We start from the raw sequence: 18,830 nt of genomic DNA, 5'->3' as shown, positions 1-18,830 counted from the left end.
CATATTTTGTTTAGAAAAACAATTCTTTCCTGCCTCAGGAATAAGGACCTAACCTTCTTCACATAAAGGTAGATATAAAATGAGCAAGAAAAGGGGAAGGAAGTGAAGAGGACTCCAGTTATGGGCTGAAGCACTGGTGGGCTATACCCCAGGCAGTGCATCATGCTTTCATCCCTTTTTTTAAAAAAACAATTTCTGTAAAAACTGATTTCAGCCAAGAGATGACATTTTGAGCTGACGCTCTCCTCTGTTCACCAGAGATACCCAGAGGTGCCTTTCTGAATTACAAGCATGGCCCCAATTTCCCCCCGGGAGCCCTTGGGAAGCCCTCAGTGCCAGCTGCAGCCCAGCTCTGGTGCAGCCCTGTGCAGTGGTGCAGCCCTCCTCTCCTTCTCCTCCTCTCCTTCTCCTCCTCCCTCTCCTCCTCTTTTTCTTCCCCCTCCTTTTCCTCCTGCTCCAACCTGGGCTCCAGCTGGTGGAGGGGAGCAAGGGCAAGATGAAAGTCTGGGAGAGCCCTCCGGGCCTTTCATTAATCCAGAGCTGGCTTAAAGCTTTTCAACAACACAGACATCTTCCTTCCCACCTCCTTTGTTTCCCAAAAGCAGGGGAAGGTGCTCCCTCAGGTGTAACTCTGAGGCTGCACAGACCTGTGAACTGTTTGTTCAACTGTGCAGAGCATCAAAAGGAAATGTCAGTGGGACCTCTGAGATCCCCTCACTGCGAGGCCAGATTTTGATGTCTGTGCTCACAGCAGAGAGTACTTTATTCCTGAAGCAGTTGTTCAAGGCTCTGTTGAAAGAGGGAGGTACAGGTCAGACACCAACTCATTTCACCCTCTCCAATATCCTCTTTCCTCCTGCCTCAGCCAATCCCTCTGCTGCTTCACCATATTCCATTCCCATTGCTAAAAACCTTCCTTATTAAAAGCAACATTTAATTTTCTCTTTGCTTGGCAAGAAATCACTTCAGGTCCTGCTATGAATAATCCAGAAGTGAAGTTTCAGCTCACTTAGTACAAGTCCTTGTCTAATGCAGAAGGGGACACTCAGCTCCAAATGCTGGTCCAGAATAGCTCAGATTTTGTCACACTTGTTACCTCAGAAATGTGTTCACTCAAGGAATTCATGGGCAGCAATCAGATGTTTCCCCCAGTGCTTTTCATCATAGCTCATCAGAAACTGGGACAGAGCTGGGAAAGGGCAAGGGAGAGAGTTTGAGATGAGAGAACTAATCCACCCTTGGAAGAGGAACTGATGTTGCATTTTTTTTCCTGCTTATTTTACAGTAAATAAAGAATTAAGGAAGATTGCTGAAAATGTGTCCATTCAGGCAGTAGCTGAATTTCCTCTTAATTGCTGTGGGACGGTGAGAGAGGAGGGAAAGTGTGGAGACATCACAATGAGCAGTAAGTGGTGTGATTGGTGGCTGCCCAAAACCTTACATCTGCACAAATGTTGCTAAGGATAGAAATTACAGACGTCTTCTAAAAGTCCCCCATTTAGTGAACGACAGTGAACATAAAATAAAAAATTACAGGGAGGTAGAGAGAGGAAAGTAATTTGTTGTGACATTTCTCTCGGATGAAGGGATAGCGCCCAGGCTCTGCTCCCCAGCTTTTCCCTGCACCAGTCCCATGTCAGTGCAGCCCTCAGCTCTCTGCAGCTGCCTGCTCCCACAGGAGCCAGTGTCTCCACCTGCCTTGGGACTGGAGCAGCTCAGCACAGGATCAGAAATGGCTTTGCCAAAGCCCACTGTGGAAAGGAGCAGCACAAATCACAGAATACCAGACTGGTTTGGGTGGGAAGGAACCTTAAAGCTCATCTTGTCCCACCTTCTGCCATGGGCAGGGACACCTTCCACTAGACCAGGTTGCTCCAAGCCCTGTCCAAACTGGCCTTGAACACTTCCAGGGATGGGGCAGCCACAGCTTCTCTGAGCAACCTGTGCCAGGGCCTCACCACCCTCACAGGGGAGAATTTTTTCCTAATATCTAATCTAAGCCTACTCTCTGTCAGTGTGAATCTGTTCCCCCTTGTCCTGTCACTCCACGCCCTTGCAAATAGTCTGTCTCCACCTTTCTTATCGGCTCCCTTCAGATTAACCCCTGTCATGTGCTAAGGTTGTCCTTGTTTCTCTATCCGACAGGTAGGTCTGGGTTCACAGGAAGGGGGAAGCTGCCAGGAAACCGAGAAATATCTGGATGTGCATCCTGGATGCACTCAGGAAGAGGGCAGGAGTATCTGTGCTTATGACATACCTTTCAAAAACACTGGTGGCAACAAGCATGAAGTGGCTGATCGCAGGGAAGCAGGAAACACTGGACTGAGACAATCTCCCCCCCTGCTATCTGTACCTTTGGTTTATTATATTTAACCATGCTTTTGATCCAAAGGAAGAACATCTTAACAGAAAACAGCACCAAATTCTTTTGTCAGCACCAACTTTGCAAATCCAATAAAACCTCTGAACACCATCAAGACAGCAGATCCAGGCAGTAAACAAGTTTTCTTTGTGATCTTTGCTTTTTCACAGAAAAATCAGATTACACTGAAATCAGACTTTTCCCATGGGAAGTTTCTATTTGTCACTTAAAAAGCACAACCCTCTACCAAGAAAATCTGCTAGGTCTGTCAGTTGTTTCAGCTCCCTATTTTTTTTCAGACTGTAAAACAGATTCTTAGGCCATGAGCAAAATTAGATGGAAAAAAAGGGCTGTGAGAGACCCTAAGGAGCTGTTTGATCAGACCCAACTATATTTTAACCTGCTGTAGATGACATTTGGAGATGGAGATTCCACATTCTCTTTATGCAGTCTCCCAGAGGAAGTACATGTAGGGATTTTTCTAGAGTCTATCCTAAATCTTTCTTGCTGCATTTTATTGCTGTGATTTCTTTTCCTAACCCCTGCAGACTCTGAAATCTATTTATTATTCTCCTTTCTGCATTCACTGCTGCATCTGAAGAGCAGCACCACGAATCAGCCCTGGCCACACTGTCCCTGACAGAGCCCAGCCTGCCCAGCTCTGCTCTTCCCTCCTGCTGATTCTTGAGAGCACTCCCTGATCTCTCCCATGGCTTTCCTGAAGTGCAATTACCAAACCTGAAAAGAGCACAGAGAGGAGGGACTCCATCCCCTGCCTTCCACATCACACTCCCCTGTATGAGCACGGCTGCTGCATTTGCTCCTTTTCAGCATTAGTTAGTGGATTTTGTTTGGTTGGTTTTTTGGACACTGTTTCCTGTGTACAACTTCCATGTCCTTTCCCATGCAATACCTTCCTGACCAATCACAAAATCACAAAATGGTTTGAGTTGGAAGGGACCTTAAAGATCATCCAGTTCCACCCCCCTGCCATGGGCAGGGACACTTTCCACTATCCCAGGTTGCTCAGAGCCCCATCCAACCTGACCTTGAACACTTCCAGGGATGGGGCAGGCACAGCTTCTCTGGAATTTCTTTCTAATATCTAATCTAACTCTGCTCTCTGTCAGCGTGAAGCCATTCCCCTTGTCCTGTCACTCCAGGCCCTTGTAATTAGTCTCTCTCCGTCTTTCCTGTTTGGCACTTGATCCATCTTCCTAACACCTCAGGAGATGTGGGCACTCGGATGGGATTAGGCTGACTTCCACCTGGAGGAAGCAGACCCTCTGCAACCCGTTCCTGACATTGGATACCGGTGTCTCTGCAACTGGGGTGCCAAAACTTGCCACCAAGAGCCTTCCTGAAAATTTTCATGGTCGATGACTGAATTCCAGCAGAGTGGATCCCATGGTAGAGGCCACTGCGTGGCCAACGTGCCAGTGGAAGTGACAGATTTCTGCAGACACTGTCGACTTCCCAGAGGAAAGCCCTGCCCCACGTTGGGGAATGCTCAACAGACTCCCTGAGGCAATGTGATCTTAAAATCTGTTTAGGAAAACTGTCTGTATTTATAATCAAACCTGGATGTACGAGTGGGACGTCTTGCCATGGGCTGCCTGGTGCAGTGCCAGCTGTGCCACAGCATTCCAGCCTGGCACTGTTTGGTCTGAGGTTTGAGCTCCAGTGAAGGATGGTAATCAGTGCCACTGTGTTTGCCATTTCTCTTTGCAGATGTCTTTGGGGTGCTTTTCCTGCTCTTGTTGCTTTTAGCTGGGCTTTGTTAAGTCTTCACCACCTAAAAATGTGTTTGTGTGCCAAGATTAGAGCTTTCAGTGTCTCCTGGGTTCCCATTTTTGGATCCTTGATCTGGGCTCTCGGTGGTAATTTTTAGTGTGTTTGTTTTTAAATAAACAAAAGCTGTAATAATAAATGCCGGGGGGTCCAAAGAGTAGTGAAGGATCAGATGTTTGCTAAAGAAGAGGGATGTGGTTGTGGAAAAGATAGGAACTGACTGGGAAACACTGTTAGAGACAAACATCCCAGAACACCTCACAGGTCATCTATCAGGGGTCCATGCCAAGAGGGGAAGGCAGGGAGTTCTTGGGATGCAAATAAACACAGATGAGCCAGAGAGAGGCAATCAATCTGCTGACACCATTATCATTCTTGCTAATAACAAACAATGGACCGTGCTTACAGACCACAGTCCTCCTCATTGTCAGAATTCCATGCAGCAGGAATGCTTGGCTCCTGGTAACCCTTCATCTGCCCCAAGCCTTTCCCTCACCCTTCTGTGCTGCCTGGCTGACACGCTTTTCTCCTCTGAGCTGACAATTTCCCTTGCACTTCCACCTTCACAGATATTTATGCTCACACTGCCCTGACTTCACAACAGACTGTCACCCCCAGGTCTCACACGGGCTGGTGTCTCATGAGGAACCCAGCTTTCTCCTCTCTTTCAGCAGTTGCTTCCTCCAGTGGTAATGGTTATCCAATGCATCAGGGAAATCCTTAACTTAATGGGCAGAAGAAGGGAAATCCCCCTCTGCCTCCAATTCCCAGCCTTGCTGGTTGTGTTTTAATCATCACAGCGCGAGTTCCGCTGGCTGTATTTTATTAAAGGTAAACAGAAGTGCAGAAGGGCTGGTTGTGTTCTTGCATGAGCTGTAATAGAAGGGATCCGATCGATAAAATGACGCAGCCGAGCAGAGCACATGGAAAATCGGGCCCTCATAAAAGGCGTCTTTGCAATTAGTTTTTATCAGCTCCCGTAATTTTCCCGCTGACCAACAAGGCTCCCAAACTCACAGCAGCAACAAGATGCTTACTCTGCACTTCTCTGACATGTCCCTATGGCTCAAGACAGGCTGGATTATTTAGCCTGGTTCCTGTTGAAAGATTCTGGAAGCCGCAGATGCTGAATTCCCTGTGTCCCTGAGAGCGGGTCCACGGGCTGCACGGCCTGCAAGTCAGACTCAAGAACATGGACAACTCCAGAATGGAAAGTGGATGAAGGCAAAGAGGAGGAGGGAAAGGGAATTTCATTGTCCACCAGCAGTAACAGGTTCTTATGTGCTTGCTTTTACTTTCAAATTCTCACCCAGTTTCCTCAGCACAAGGGCAGAGGGGTGACATCCAGACCCCCAGCACTGCACATCACAAGCAAATGTCCTTGCAGGACAAGCAGCTCCCACCACTCCCAGAGAGCTACTTTTCTCTTGCTGCCACATTTGAAGCAAGAAACTGAAGCACCAAAGTTCTGTTTCTTCTCACTGGCAGTAGCAGGACACCAGTTATCTACCTAAGCTCAAGCAGGACAGACCTGAGATATCCTCCTGTGGCATGAAGGTCATGTCTCTAGCAGCCATCACCCCCACTGAGGGGGTCAAATCCCTGCCTGGAATAATTTCCTTTCATTCTGTCCTTCCAGACCTTCCAAATCCACACAGTCAAGTGAGGATTTAAACAGGATTTGTGGGTAATTTTTTGTCTTCTTTCATTATTAAAGAAAACAACTGGCTTATTTCTTTTTTATTATTCCCCATCTGATATTTCTGGAATTGATCATGAAACTATGGTTTTTCTTTTGTCTGTGTCTTTCTTTTGTAGCTAGGAGAGCTGATGAGACAATCAGAGAAGCCCTTTTCTGGCTTTAAAAATGCACAGATTAAGTAAGTGATAATATTACTGTCAGCTTCAGGGTGGGCTAGATTTTCAACTGTGGAAACTGTTTTTCCACGTGAGTCTCCTTTCACTGGCATAAATCAGTGCCACAGTAACACAGGGCACATGACCTGTGCCATGGACACAGTTAAACCACAGACTAGCAGCTGGGGCTCTGCAGAACAGGAGATTATACCTGGTCCTACCACAAACTCTGATTTAGATAAATCCCCTTTTCTCTCAGCACCCTTTCTAAAAGGATGAAATAATGACATTGCTGCCTTCAGTAAAGTGTAATGAGTAAAAATGCACTAGGTTAAGATCAAGGTATTCTAATAATGACAATTTTGCCCCTTGAATACATGGCCAGTACTTTTTCTCACCTGTAAGTTTGGTGATAGCAATGGCAGATGGTACTTCTTGCCAGGGAGATCTGGAGAACAACCTTTATGCTGGGGTTGAGTCTAAATCTGTTTTTTTCCTGTTATGACTCTACCATTTGAACCCAGCAAAGCAGTTACTCTGAACACAATGTTCTGTTGATCCTTCATGTTCTTGGAAGATGCTTTCCCTTCATCCTTAACCCTCCTGCTCATTATTATTTCAGTGATTCCTTTAGCCTCCCTTATCAGACACCTACATGTTCTAATTCCTAATTTATATTCATTGCTACAACCTTCCCTTATTTTTCTGGGGACAGTGTTGACTGGTTTTGGGTTTCTGTTTTATTCCTTTTTTCCTTTCTCTGCTGAATGATAAAAATTTTGCTTGGCAGGTTTTCCTGTTAGGGAAAAGCATGTTTTTGTAACAAGCCCATGGAGGGTCCATAAAACGGAAGAATTCCACTGCTTTGGTTCATCTAAAATCAGTTGCAGCCTTCCAGGTCTCTTAGAGAAGACCTTCAGTGGTGGCAGCTTTGACTTCCCTGTCAAAGCAGTCATGGCCACTATAAAAGAGGCAGATCACCACAAACATTCTCCTCAGATTTTTCTGATCCATAGGAAACCAGCCTGGATCTCACCTTGCCTCACCAGGGCCCAGCCGTAAGCACTCTTGTTAAGCTGAGGTGCCACAAAAGAGCCAGGACACCTCAACACCTTCTCCAGTGAGGAAGGACTCATGCATGGAAGAGTTCATTTCCTGGATCCAAATGTTCAGCCACGTCCTTCAAGTCCTCTCAGGGAGACCTCTGAGAAAGGCTTTAATGGTGGCACCTGTGACCTTCTTCATGTTAAAGCAGCCATGGCTCACCATAAAATAGATGGATTCATCAGTCCAAATTAACCCTTCTGCATTTGAAGATGGCATTGCGAGTTTTCCTGGATGCTCTGAGAGTGGCTGCTCAGATGCTGAATGGGAAAATGACAAATATCACTCATTTGGAGGACTTCCAAGCATGAAGGTGGAAACCCTCAGGCAGGACTATCCACAGCACAGCTGTCCCCAGAGCCCAGCAGCAGCCAGAGTCAGATGCTCCACACACAAAGAGAGGAGAGATATGGTTTAGGGTTTTGTTTCAGAAGACAAAGGGACCTGTGCCTGGGTTCCCAGTGGGAAAGATGCTGTGCAGATGAATGGGGGGAGCTGCTGGCCCAGGCAAGAGCTGACTGTGCCTCACCCCCCTTTAATGTACGGCATCCAATCTGTCTCCATGGGAACTATAATAAGGGCAGAACTTGTCTGTGCCATCTCAAACCAAAGGCGGGGTGGGGGAAGTCAAAGCAAACAACAAGCCTTGCAGCAACGAGATTCTGAGCAGACGGATGAGTGGGTGCCCTGCCCTCACCCCACGCTGGCCCTGGGCTGGGACAGAGCCCTGACCCTGCTGCTCTGCTGCCCCCAGCAGCAGCCCTGTGCCTGTGCTGTAAGTTGAGTCACAGCCACTGCTGAACTGAGCCACCGACACGGCTTTGGCTCCACAGCGTGTGGTGGAACTCGGCTCTTACCCAGCCAGGATCAGAAGGCAGGAACCACGTTAGGGAGGGAGGCAGTGGGAGCGTGGGGTGCAACGGGAATGGGTGCTTGTGTGAGGGGGACCATGCAGGCCTGATTGTCAGAGGTGTTGAGCCTACGCAAACTCACTGACTTTAAACAATACTGTGGGGGTGAGAACCTTTACAGATGGGAGGGATGAGGGCAAGGTGGAGTAGGTGGGGATGAGATACACTGAAGGCTCTGAGCGGCTGCCTCAGCTCTGTGAAATACGGATCCACCCACCGTGGGAGCAAAGGGGAGAACCCAGAGGAAAATGATCTCCCTGCTCAACTTTGTGCAACAGGTGCAGACTCAACCCCTGCTGCATTAGACAATACCAAGTCATGGCTCTGTAAAACCCATCTGTGAATAAGCAAACTCTCCTGTCTGCACCAGGACATGGGAAAAACACCTCAGCATCCCCTGTGCATGGTGAGAGGGGAGAAAGCAGCTTTTCACCCTTACCTCCCCATTCAAGTCCAGTGACAGGAGTCAGCTGAGCTTTTGCTGCACCATGACACTACTATGCCCTGTGCTCAGGGATGACTCTCATCCTGGAGAGTAACTGCCACCACACCACCCATCTCCACCAGCACATGAACCCACTGGGCAAATGCACCTCCAGCTATTTTCTCTAATTGTTTCCCTAATCACATAAAATTGCCAAAGTTCCATTTGCCTTCTTACAGAGTAATTTGTTTTCCCATGTGCACTGCTGGCTCTGTCTCTCCCTGCAACCCCTGTGTCTGCAGCCACTCGAACGCATCAGAGTTGAGGGGGGAGCCCGAATTAGATTATTTGTTCTAATAAATGGAATTACACAACAAGACCAGATTAAAGTCAGTTGCTTTGAAAATACTGGGTTTGGTTTCATGTTAGCCAAGAGAACAAGCATCTGGCTCATCCCTCTCCCATCTCCTGACCTCATCATCAAGGCTCCAGTGGGAGGCAACCCACACTTTGCCCCAGCTGAGGCAAAGGTTAGATCATGCTGACAACCACCAGCTCCTTCAGAATAAAGGCAGCCTACCAAAAAAATGCAGCAGGGAATCCCAGGAAACAGAAGTGCAAGGAGGTTAAATGCAAAAGCCACGAAGCACTGTCCCCCTCTTGCCCATAAACTGCACCACAATGAGGTTCTTCACAACTTAAATGCCACCTGCCCAGACAAATACCTGCAGCCACACGTGCCCATGCATGCAGCTGGCCCTAAGCTAAATGTGCATTTCACCTTTCCTATGGCTTTATTCCCACACACACACAGCAGGCAGGAGCAGAAAATATGCTGGCATTCAGTCCTCTGGAGACCTGAAGGAACTGCCCTGCTTTCCCATCCTAGAGCTCATTCATTCATGGCAAGAAATGATGCAACACTTCTTTTTTCCCTGCATCAGCAGAGGAATGAGATGTTACAACAGCTGACAGCAAGTGCAGATCACAAGTTCAGGCCTGAAGTAGTCTTCCCATGAGGGAAGCTTTTCTTTAACCCTCAGGAGCTTAGTGATCATCATGCCCTGACACAGGAGCTCTATTGACTTGGCACACCGTCACCCCAGATGTTCAGCCACAGAGTTCTCACATTTACACCAACACACACTGCAGTCATAGAATCAAAGAATCACAGAATCATTTAGGTTGGGAAAGGTCTCCCAGATAATGGAGTCCCCACCTTGTCAACCAGACCAGAGCACTGAGTGCCACATCCAGGCGTTCCTTGAACACCTCCAGGGATGGGGACTCCACCACCTTCCTGGGCAGCCCCTTCCAGTACTTGACAAGCTTTTCTGTGAAGGAATTCCTCCTGATGTCCAACTTGAACCTCCTCTGACACAACTTGAGCCCTTGTGCTAAATCCCCAGGCAGCTGAAACCAGTGTGGCTCCTCAGTGAAATGACTCGGATTACTTTTACTTGTGCCTCTGTGAACCAAACCAAGCACAGGGCAACCCAAAATCCTACTCTGCTTCTCTACTCCTGCATGCCAGCAAGTGTTGGAAGGAAAGCACTTTCCTGCTTTTTCCTCAAATGACAGCTGTGGTTTCAAACACAAACTCACAAGGAATATCTCCATACTGTGTAGTGTGACAGTTGGATGTGCAAGGCAATATGTTGCCTCCTCAAACCTTCCTGGCACACATTCCATGCCCTTCATTTGCAGCTTCTACAATGTGGGAGACAGCAGAAAGCATGGTCAGTCCTCACAAAGGACACTGTGCTCCTCACCTTGTCCTCCACATCCCCCCAGGCACTGTCCTGCTGTCTCCAGGAGCAGAGGAGTGTGGAAAGCAGGACAGACCTGAGGTGTCCTCATAGAAGAGATGGGGAATTCCCATCTCCTCCTCTTCAGCCCCGCTCATAACACAGCCTCCTGCCCCCTCTGTCCCTTGCCAAGCTGTATCTCCCCTGCATTCACCTGGCAACCCCTTCCACCAGGTCTGGACAGTTGTCACCCAAAGGGCTTAGACTCATGCTGGCAAGCACTTGTTCTTTGTCCTGCCTATCTCCAGATTTCCTGGAGATAGGAAATACCTGGAAAAGGGGAGCAAATGGAGAAAACTCAAGACATGCCAGCTGGCTCCAGAGGACTGGGAGGAGGAGGTGGGGGAGAACCACTGATGGTACTCGCAGGAACACAGTTGGCGCAGAGGAGCTGCGTGTACGATTTGGAGACTTCCTAGAAGGCTTTAATGAGCCAAGAAGCACAGTCAGAGCACTTGCTCCTCTCACTTTTAAATCAGTGTTTACGAAGTCCCGGGGAAACTAAAGTATTTATGTCTATCTCCAGTCAGAGCCTGTTTAAGGAAATAAGTTAAACATACCTTAGTGTATAAGTACTTGGTGTTTAAGCAAGCACAGAGGTTGACTCATGTGTTTGTTTTTCAACGGCATTATTGGACAGTGCTGACAGTGCCAAGGTCAGGCTGGGAGAGGAAGGAAGCAGCAGTGAAGATCTCTTCAGAGGAGAGGAATGCTGCTGCTGCTCCTTACCCATCACAGCAGTCCCCTTTCCTGGTGGGAATGACACAGGGAGCTGGGTCCCTGGGTCCCCACTGCCTGGGAGCAGGGGTGGATGAACTTACGGCTCCTGCACTACTGCTCTTCCCCCAAAGAGTGGTACTGCACAGACTGCTACACAGCCCAAGCTATCTTCCCCAGAGACTGACCTTAGCCAGGCTATCCATCATCCACTGCTAAAACGACAAAATCCAAGTCATCTCCTAAAAAACTTCACCTTGCCTTTGCCAAGTGAAAACAGTCAACTGCAGTAACAGGGGTCAGAGAAAATCATTCTCCTTCAAGAAACACAGGGAAATATTCCCATTAAAAGGATTGAATTTTTAAGAAGAAATGAAGTCATGATGACATCACACACATCAAAGCACAGTCCCAGCCAACTACCACCACTGTCTGGGAGTTTAAACCTGGCAAAGCAGGACCCAACTCCTTCCTTGCCTCCCTGAAGCAGCAGAAACTTGCAGCTGTGTAATGGTTTAATTACTCACCCTCCTATCAAGTTTCCAAGAGTGAAGTTTGTTTTGGAGCAAGGAAAGATGCCTCGGGGGTTTGAGGGAGTGACACTACTTTCTCACTCACAGACACAGCTCTGTCCCTCCTGGCGTCGGATCCACAAACTGGTTCCACTCCCAGCATCTGAATCAAAGCACATAGACATGAGCTGGACCCCTGCAAACTTCCCTCAGCTTTGGAGTAAGTCTCAGCAAGGTTCAGCAGCAACAAAATGCTTGAACTCACCGAGCTTAGAACGGATACAGAGCTTGGAGAGCTTGGATATGACCGGAAGGCTTTGCACTATGAACCCTGGGACACAACTGTCAGAGCACAGAGCTGCCTGAATCCCCATAGCTCCAGTCCTGGAAAACACCTTCCTTCATGATAGAATCATAGAATTGCTAAGGTTGGAAAAGACCTCTAAGATCATCGAGTCCAACCATTCCCCCACCACTGCCAAGGCCACCAATAACCACCTCCCCAAGTGCCACACCTACGCTGTTTTTTGAACACTTCCAGGGACAGCCATTCATCCTCACTTAAGCAAAGTTTCCTACTCCTGCAGAGCCCGACGAGCCTCTCCACCCGGAGATATTCCCCGTGCGACCGGGCTGTTGCTCTCTCCCGGCTGCAGTCACGTTTCTCGCCTTCCTGCGGGTCAGCACTGACCATTCCAGCACTTTGCCGAGTCGCTCAGCCCAGCAGCACCGGAGCCGACGGTCGCAGGTGCTGCTCGCTCACACCCGCAACAAAACCTCTCCTCGTGTCTGTACATCACACCCGCATCCACCTTCCCTCCGGCTGCCTCCAAGGGCACCCACAGGCTCCGGCTCCGCCGCACGCCCGCACCCGCGGGACGCAGGACACTACACCCGCACCCCCCGCGCAGCCCCGGGGCGATGCCCATGGGCACACACGGACGGCGAACCCGCCCCGGAGCGGAGCCCGGTCCAATCTGTCACCGATCTCAGCGGAGCCCCCGCTCTGCCCCTTCTCACCGCCTGCTCCCGCTCCTCCTTACCGTGGCCGGGCCAGAGCCCCGCGGCGCCCGACGCGGTTCCCCCGGCGCGGCTCCTCATCGCGGCGGCGGGGCAGGGCGTGGGCTCCGCGCTGTCCGCCCGTGGGGCTGCGCCGGGTCCTGCCCGGCTGCGGGGCTGTGATGGTTCTTGCCCGGCTGCGGAGCCGAGGTGAATCCTGCCCGGCTGCGGGGCTGTAGCGGTTCCCTGCCCAGGTGCGGGGCTCAGGTGAGTCCTGCCAAGGTGCGGGGCTCTGACGGTTCCTTGCCCAGGTGCGGGGCTCCGCTCCCGCCCCGGCGCTCCGCGGGCAGCGCCCGCCCCCGGCCCGCCCCGCGCCGAGAGAGGGGGATGCCCGGCCCCCTCCCCGCCCCACCGGGGGAAAGTCGGGTCCGTCCCCCCGGCGGCCGAATTCCTTCTGTCTCCCCCCGCCCGTGTCCCCCGGGTTTCATATGAGCGCTGCGGGTAGGGCACATCTCCCTTCACCCCGGCAAATACTGATGGTTTGCTCTCCCGCTTCCAAAGCAACTTCATGGATCTGTGGTTTTGCTCGTGTGCAGAAGGGAAGTGGAGCAAGCCCATCTTATTATCAACTTGTTTGATAGGTCCAATTTTTAAAGACCTGAGGGTTTTTTGGCAAACTTCTTTCAATGTGTTTCTCAAAAAAAAAACAAACATTGGCAGTATTTACAAACATACTGCAAGTGCTTTTTCACTTGCGGTTTCAGCCCAGCCCCTTTGACATTATTAGAGCTTTGGCAGCTGAAATCTGGCCCTGACACCTCGAACAAATCTCAGTCTTGGCAGAGGAGGACACTGCAACCTGCTCATTATCTAGATTTTATAAATACCCATTGCAATATTAGACTGAGCATAAATGCAGGATCTGAGCAGCTCCATCTCCAGGTGGGCTCACCTTTCACTATTAGAGCTGCATTTTGAGGGGCTGGGGTTTCAAGCTCCAGTGCCTTTGTGCCGTTTTTCCTTTGGGAAGTACCTGTGAAAGTCTCACATAAATATGATGTGTGGTACTCACAGCTGCAGGGAGGGTTTCTGATCAGTCCTGCTTTTGGAAATCCAGGGATATTTTTCCAACCCTCAACATCAGCTCCAGGGTCTTGCTAGATTCCCTCGATCACCAGTACCTCCAGGTCTGTGTAAGACTTGGGTCCTCCCTCCCTCTCTTTCGCTCTTTGGACTCCATGCTGTGCCCAAATCCACTGCAGGGATGGGTAACTCACAAACAAACCCAACTCACAGGGCAAAGCTCTTCAGCTTGGTCTCTCCATACTGATGTCGCTTCTGGCTGCAAATGTGGGCAGATTGGAATCCAAGAGGCTGAGTGTGTTGAGTACATTCTATAGCATGGATTCAGACAGATTTCTGCACTCATACAACACCTCTGGGGCTTTGGGGGTCACTCTGAGGGATGTCACTGGGAGATCTTCAGGCTGGGATTTGTCAGACCAGAACTGCACTGGAACAGGGTCATCCAGAGCACACACGAGAGAAGTAGTTTGGTTTGCAGCTGTTCCTTCCATCCCCTTTAACCACAGCCAACGTCCTTGCACCTGGAAAAGGGAGGTCTCCAATGGTGTGTATGTGGAGGAGAAATGAGAGCACCCACAGAACTGCAATGTAGGTTGCATGCTGTCAAAATATGTCAAGTTTATCAAGTTTCAATAAAAGAAAAGTATATTAAACAGATCTTATTATCAACTTGTTTGATAGGACCTCATCTGAGGGGTTTGGGCAAAGATTTTTCGGCGGATTTATCAAAAAATTGGTAGCATTTTCAGCCATTGCAGGCAAACACACCCTCCTAGGCTGCCAGGCCTTGTGTTTGCTCATGTGTTTGTCCATCACTATAGTAACTGAAAGGCAGAGAAAGAATAACATTAAGAAAAGTAAAACATATCAAATCCATGAAGAAACACCTTGCCACAGTTTGGAATTTCTCAGACTTGCACAACAGAGGACAAAGGGGATGAAGCTGGTCTGGGTAGAACTGAGATGGGTCATTTTAAAACTGGCAGTTAAAGGATCCCTGAAACAGTTGTGTTTTGCCTTCATTTCCTCCTCCATAATACTGTGAGCTTTCTGGACATTATTGGCATCTACTACTTGTAGACAAGTATCTACTCATTAGTATACCCTCTAGCTTTAATGCTGAATTTATATATAGGTGGCTTGATGTCTCTTCATGGAGCAAGCAGTTGTAGCTCTTTCTGACAAGATTCGGAGAGTGGAGCCCTAAGCCAAGCACATCCTGCAGTTTGCATGAGCGGGTGAACTGAAGTCAAACAGGTTTATGTGTTTTCCTGTCAGGTTTTTAAATGCTTCACTGGACTGGGGACCAGCAACACTGTGGGTCAGGATTAAAGCTGCTCACCTGCATCCATCAAGTTTGAGAGTGATGGAAAAGAGAACTGAACATCCCCTTCTTGCTGGCACTGCAGTGACCTCCTGGCCCTGCTTTGCTGAGCTCACAGCAGTCTTGGAGACATGCACTTTGCAATCTGAATGCCAGGAGGCAGATTCCAAACTTGCAGTTGGAGGAGGGTTTTGACATCTTAGACAGTCACCTGCCCAGCCCCAGGGGTAAACCACACTGTGCTGGCAGGGGTCTGGCAATGTCCTGCTGGAGGACAGGGCAGCAATCCCAGCCTGTGCCCACCCATTGCACCAGCACCAGGTGCCACCCAGTTCCTCCCCTCCTGACCCTTTGAGGTGTCCGTATTGTCAATATTTCACACCACAAGATGTAAACAGAGCCATGTCTCCATCCAGGCAAAACCTAGAGCAGCAGAGTGATTTTGCTGCCTGCAGTGTGGTCTGGGTGGATCAAGAGCCAAGATAGAAGCTGGAACAAAAGGGAGCCCCTTGCATAAAGATCCCCAAGACTGGGCAGTGCCTGAGCACAGCAAAGTTGCCTGGCACTGCACCTCTGCAGTCCTGGCCTCAGCATCCAGGCACTCTCTTTGATTTAAGAGGTGCAAACCATGAAGTAGGGAAGGGGATTTTGGAGCATGGAGGAGGCAGAGTTCCAGGCCCTTCCACTGCTGGGTGTTCTGAACCCGAGAACAGGCCATGCTGAACCCCAATGTTGTCATCACTTTTGGTCGTGTTCCATCCCCACTCCCTTTAATGCAGATTCCACTCCAGGATTATCAAAGGTTTATTCAACCTGAATGGGATGCTAAAAAAAATATAATTTAATTTTTAAAAAGGAAAATTAGAAAGTATTAGGGAGATAAAGCACTGGGGGTTTTCTTCTCTTCCCCCCCCCCCCTTCCTTTTTTTCCATCTGTAACAATGATAAATCCAAAGATCTAGTTGAGAAAAAAAGTGATTCATCAGGACTGAATCACAGTCACTCTGCAGTGGAATTTGCTGCTTTCACTTCTGCGGGTGTAACTCCGTTGCTGCTTTAGATCACTGGCTGCACTTTCAGGCGCTGAGAGGGAGATAAAACCAACTTAGCAGAGAAGCTTTTTGGTGTGCACGGTGTGTTCCCTTTGAACACGGCATGGTCTCCTTTGCCCAGCTGCGTGGGATGGATTTTATTAAGAAGAGAGCTAGAATAAATTAAGTTTCGTAGGGTTATACCCACCATTGGATCACGCAGCCCTCCCACTCCGTGGGGAAAGAACTTCTTTCTTTCCATCGCATTTTAAATGTGAGCTTACCCACTCTCACTCGGAGGCTGCCCCTGAAACAGGCGCTCTGCCTGGGCCATGGCACCAACTGATACCCAGAGCTAAACTGGATGCAGCACTGAACATCTGGGATTTCCCAGTGGCTTGGATGCCAGTCCATTTTGCAAGGGAAACTGCTGTGAAGAGGTGAGGCAGGAGGAAAATTCTGGTCTGTACCTGCTTTACAGCATCAGTTGATGCTCGTCCCTACATCGAGTTATGTCCTTCTGTTGTCACCGGCTCCTTTCTCCACATTACTCATTATTCAGCCAAGGGAGCGCCCTGGATGCCACAGCACTGCCATGAATCCAGGTTCCCAGACTCCTGGTAAAAGTGCTCAGCTGAGCAAAGGTGAGAGGCAGGTCAAATCTGAAGCAATGAAAAGAGGGTCACGTTGATAATACTGAAACAGACAAGCCTTTAAATAATCAAACTCCAACCCCTATGGTATGAAATATCACTATTTGCAGAGCCCTTTGATCTATTCAACTGATGTTATTTATAACGCTACCTGGATACATGAATCTAAAATCTACTTTAAGGCAGGTCTGACTTTTAGCTTTAAAGGAGAATATTTGCATTCATTTTTAACAGTGTAACTCTCACTGTTTATAATGCTGACATAGTTCAGGTTTCATCTGAGGGTCACAAAATTATTTTGCAGGCATTGAAACACCCTCTCAGAGTGAATCTTTGAGATATTTATTACCTCGGGACCAAAGATGAAGCCAACGAAAGGGACAACCATATCAGCACAGCTGGAGAGTTAGAGCTGGAGGCAAATTACACATTTACAGTCCATGAGCTGGAAACTACTAAACAATCCATCAGAAATTTAAGGATGACACTCCTCCTGGGAGAGACCATTTCAGTCCTCTCTCTGTAGGCCACAGAACTGTGACAGAAGAATAGCATGATTTTCTTTTAACTGTTTTTTAAAAGTCCTGTTTCTAATGAAAATTTCCCTCTTGGTTCTTTTCTCCTGCAAAGGAGTTTTAGAAGAAAAAGACCTGCCTAGTGAGTAGAAATCCACCTCCTGCCTCCTGCCATGTCCCCATTGCTGAGAGGGGCCAGCAGGGGTTTGTCTTTCTGCACTGCAGGAGACATTTGCTGCTGCTGCCAGGAGGCTGGGACCACACCACTGAAACCAGGGACAAGATTCCACTAAAAACTGGCAAAAGGGAGGGAAGCCTCAGTGCAGGGCTGGGCACATCGGTGTCACCTCTCCCGCAGGCAGCAAGGAGCACATCGGACATCGGGACAGGCTGGCTTTGGAACCCTTCTCCCTATCAGTGTTCCTTGCCAGGAGGGAGGGCAACACAGGCCCCTTCGCTTCCTCACCCCTACAGAGCACATGGATGAATTGCTGGGATATGGAGCCCTCGCTGGGCTTCCTCATTTATATGCATATGAGCCTGCATGTAATTCCATGAGTTCTGCATCTCCGCGTGAATAAGGATAAATATATGCAACTCTGAATAAGAAAGCTGAGTGAATCATTCATCATGGATTATTGATAGGATTAATTTTACCTCTTTTTCTGCTCCCAGGATGCCCACAAGCCCCCCTGAATTTATTTTCCCCTCCTTTATGAAATATTTCTGAGGACAAAGTAGATTAAAACCAAGTAATTTTTCTCCTCTTTGCTTGGCTGAATGAGGTGTTTGCAATCAGGTTAACCCTTGCAAACTCTCCCAGAAAGTGAGTGTTTTCTCTTCTGGTATCTGAGCTCAGGAGCTTCAACATCCTTCCTCCTGAATGTTAGGAGTAAGTGTAATCATGGGGATTTCAGAAGAAAATGAGTTCAAAATAGGGGCACAAGCAGAAATTAGGGGGTTTCACAAGTTTGCTCAAATGAATGACTGTCAGCCCTGACAGACAGGACTTGGACAGGGCTCAGACAGAGCTGTGCTTGGCTGGGGGTGTGTCGGGAGAAGGACTACAGGTGTACAAGCTCAGCTCAGCAGGTTCAATGCCCACGTGTTACGAGGCTGTTTGAACTGCCTTTTCTGCCAACAAGGAGAAATCAGCTTCTCCGTGGGCTCCTCAGGCAAAGTTCTGAGCCTCTACACTGCCTTTGTGGGCCTTGCAGGCAGATCCCAAGGATGAAGAAACTCAGATCTGCCCAGATGGTGCTCAAGGGTCTCTAAAGGGTGGACAGTGGTGTTGGTCTCTGCTGGCAGCTGGCAGGTCACAAAATGGGTCAGGTCGGAGAAGGGACCACAAAGGCTCTTCTGGTCTCACTCCCCTGCTCAAGCAGGGCCATCCCAGAGCACAGGACTGTGTCAAGATGGTTCTGGAATATCCCCTAAGAGGGAGACTCCACACCTTCTTTGGTCAGTCTGTTCCAGTTGGTCCTATGCTCGGTCACTGCGTAGGAAAGAACCTCTTTCCGTGTTCAGGTGGATCTTTTTGGGCATCAGTTCCTGCCTGTTGCCTTTTGTCCCATTTCTCGGCACCCCCGAGCAGAGCCTGGTCCATCCTCTGACCCCTCCCTGCAGACACTGACAGACATTGTTCAGGTCCCCTCTCAGTGTCTGCTCTCGAGGCTGAACAGCCCCAGCTCCCTCAGCCTTTCCTCGTCAGGGAGATGCTCCAGTCCCTTCATCAT

At 49.0% G+C, this 18,830-nt stretch overlaps 1 protein-coding gene across 3 annotated transcripts in view; it reads right to left on the bottom strand.

Annotated features, from left to right (window-relative positions):
* Positions 1–12,729, bottom strand: part of HTR4 (5-hydroxytryptamine receptor 4) — an 87,016-nt gene extending 74,287 nt beyond the window's left edge. Inside the window, exon 1 of one of the 3 annotated variants that reach the window (XR_003573248.1) lies at positions 12,530–12,728. The gene's annotated coding sequence lies outside the window, so the exon portion shown is untranslated. Of the gene's footprint in view, positions 1–12,529 lie in introns of all 3 variants that reach the window. The other 2 variants (XM_027901819.1, XM_027901809.1) reach the window with 2 other exon arrangements.
* Positions 12,730–18,830: the final 6,101 nt, after the last annotated feature.

This window comes from Empidonax traillii, unplaced genomic scaffold, assembly GCF_003031625.1.
Source record: "Empidonax traillii isolate 1590-97213 ecotype Southwest subspecies unplaced genomic scaffold, ASM303162v1 scaffold22:size5013007, whole genome shotgun sequence".
NCBI lineage: Eukaryota > Metazoa > Chordata > Aves > Passeriformes > Tyrannidae > Empidonax > Empidonax traillii.
This window is presented reverse-complemented; position numbering and strand designations above follow the sequence as displayed.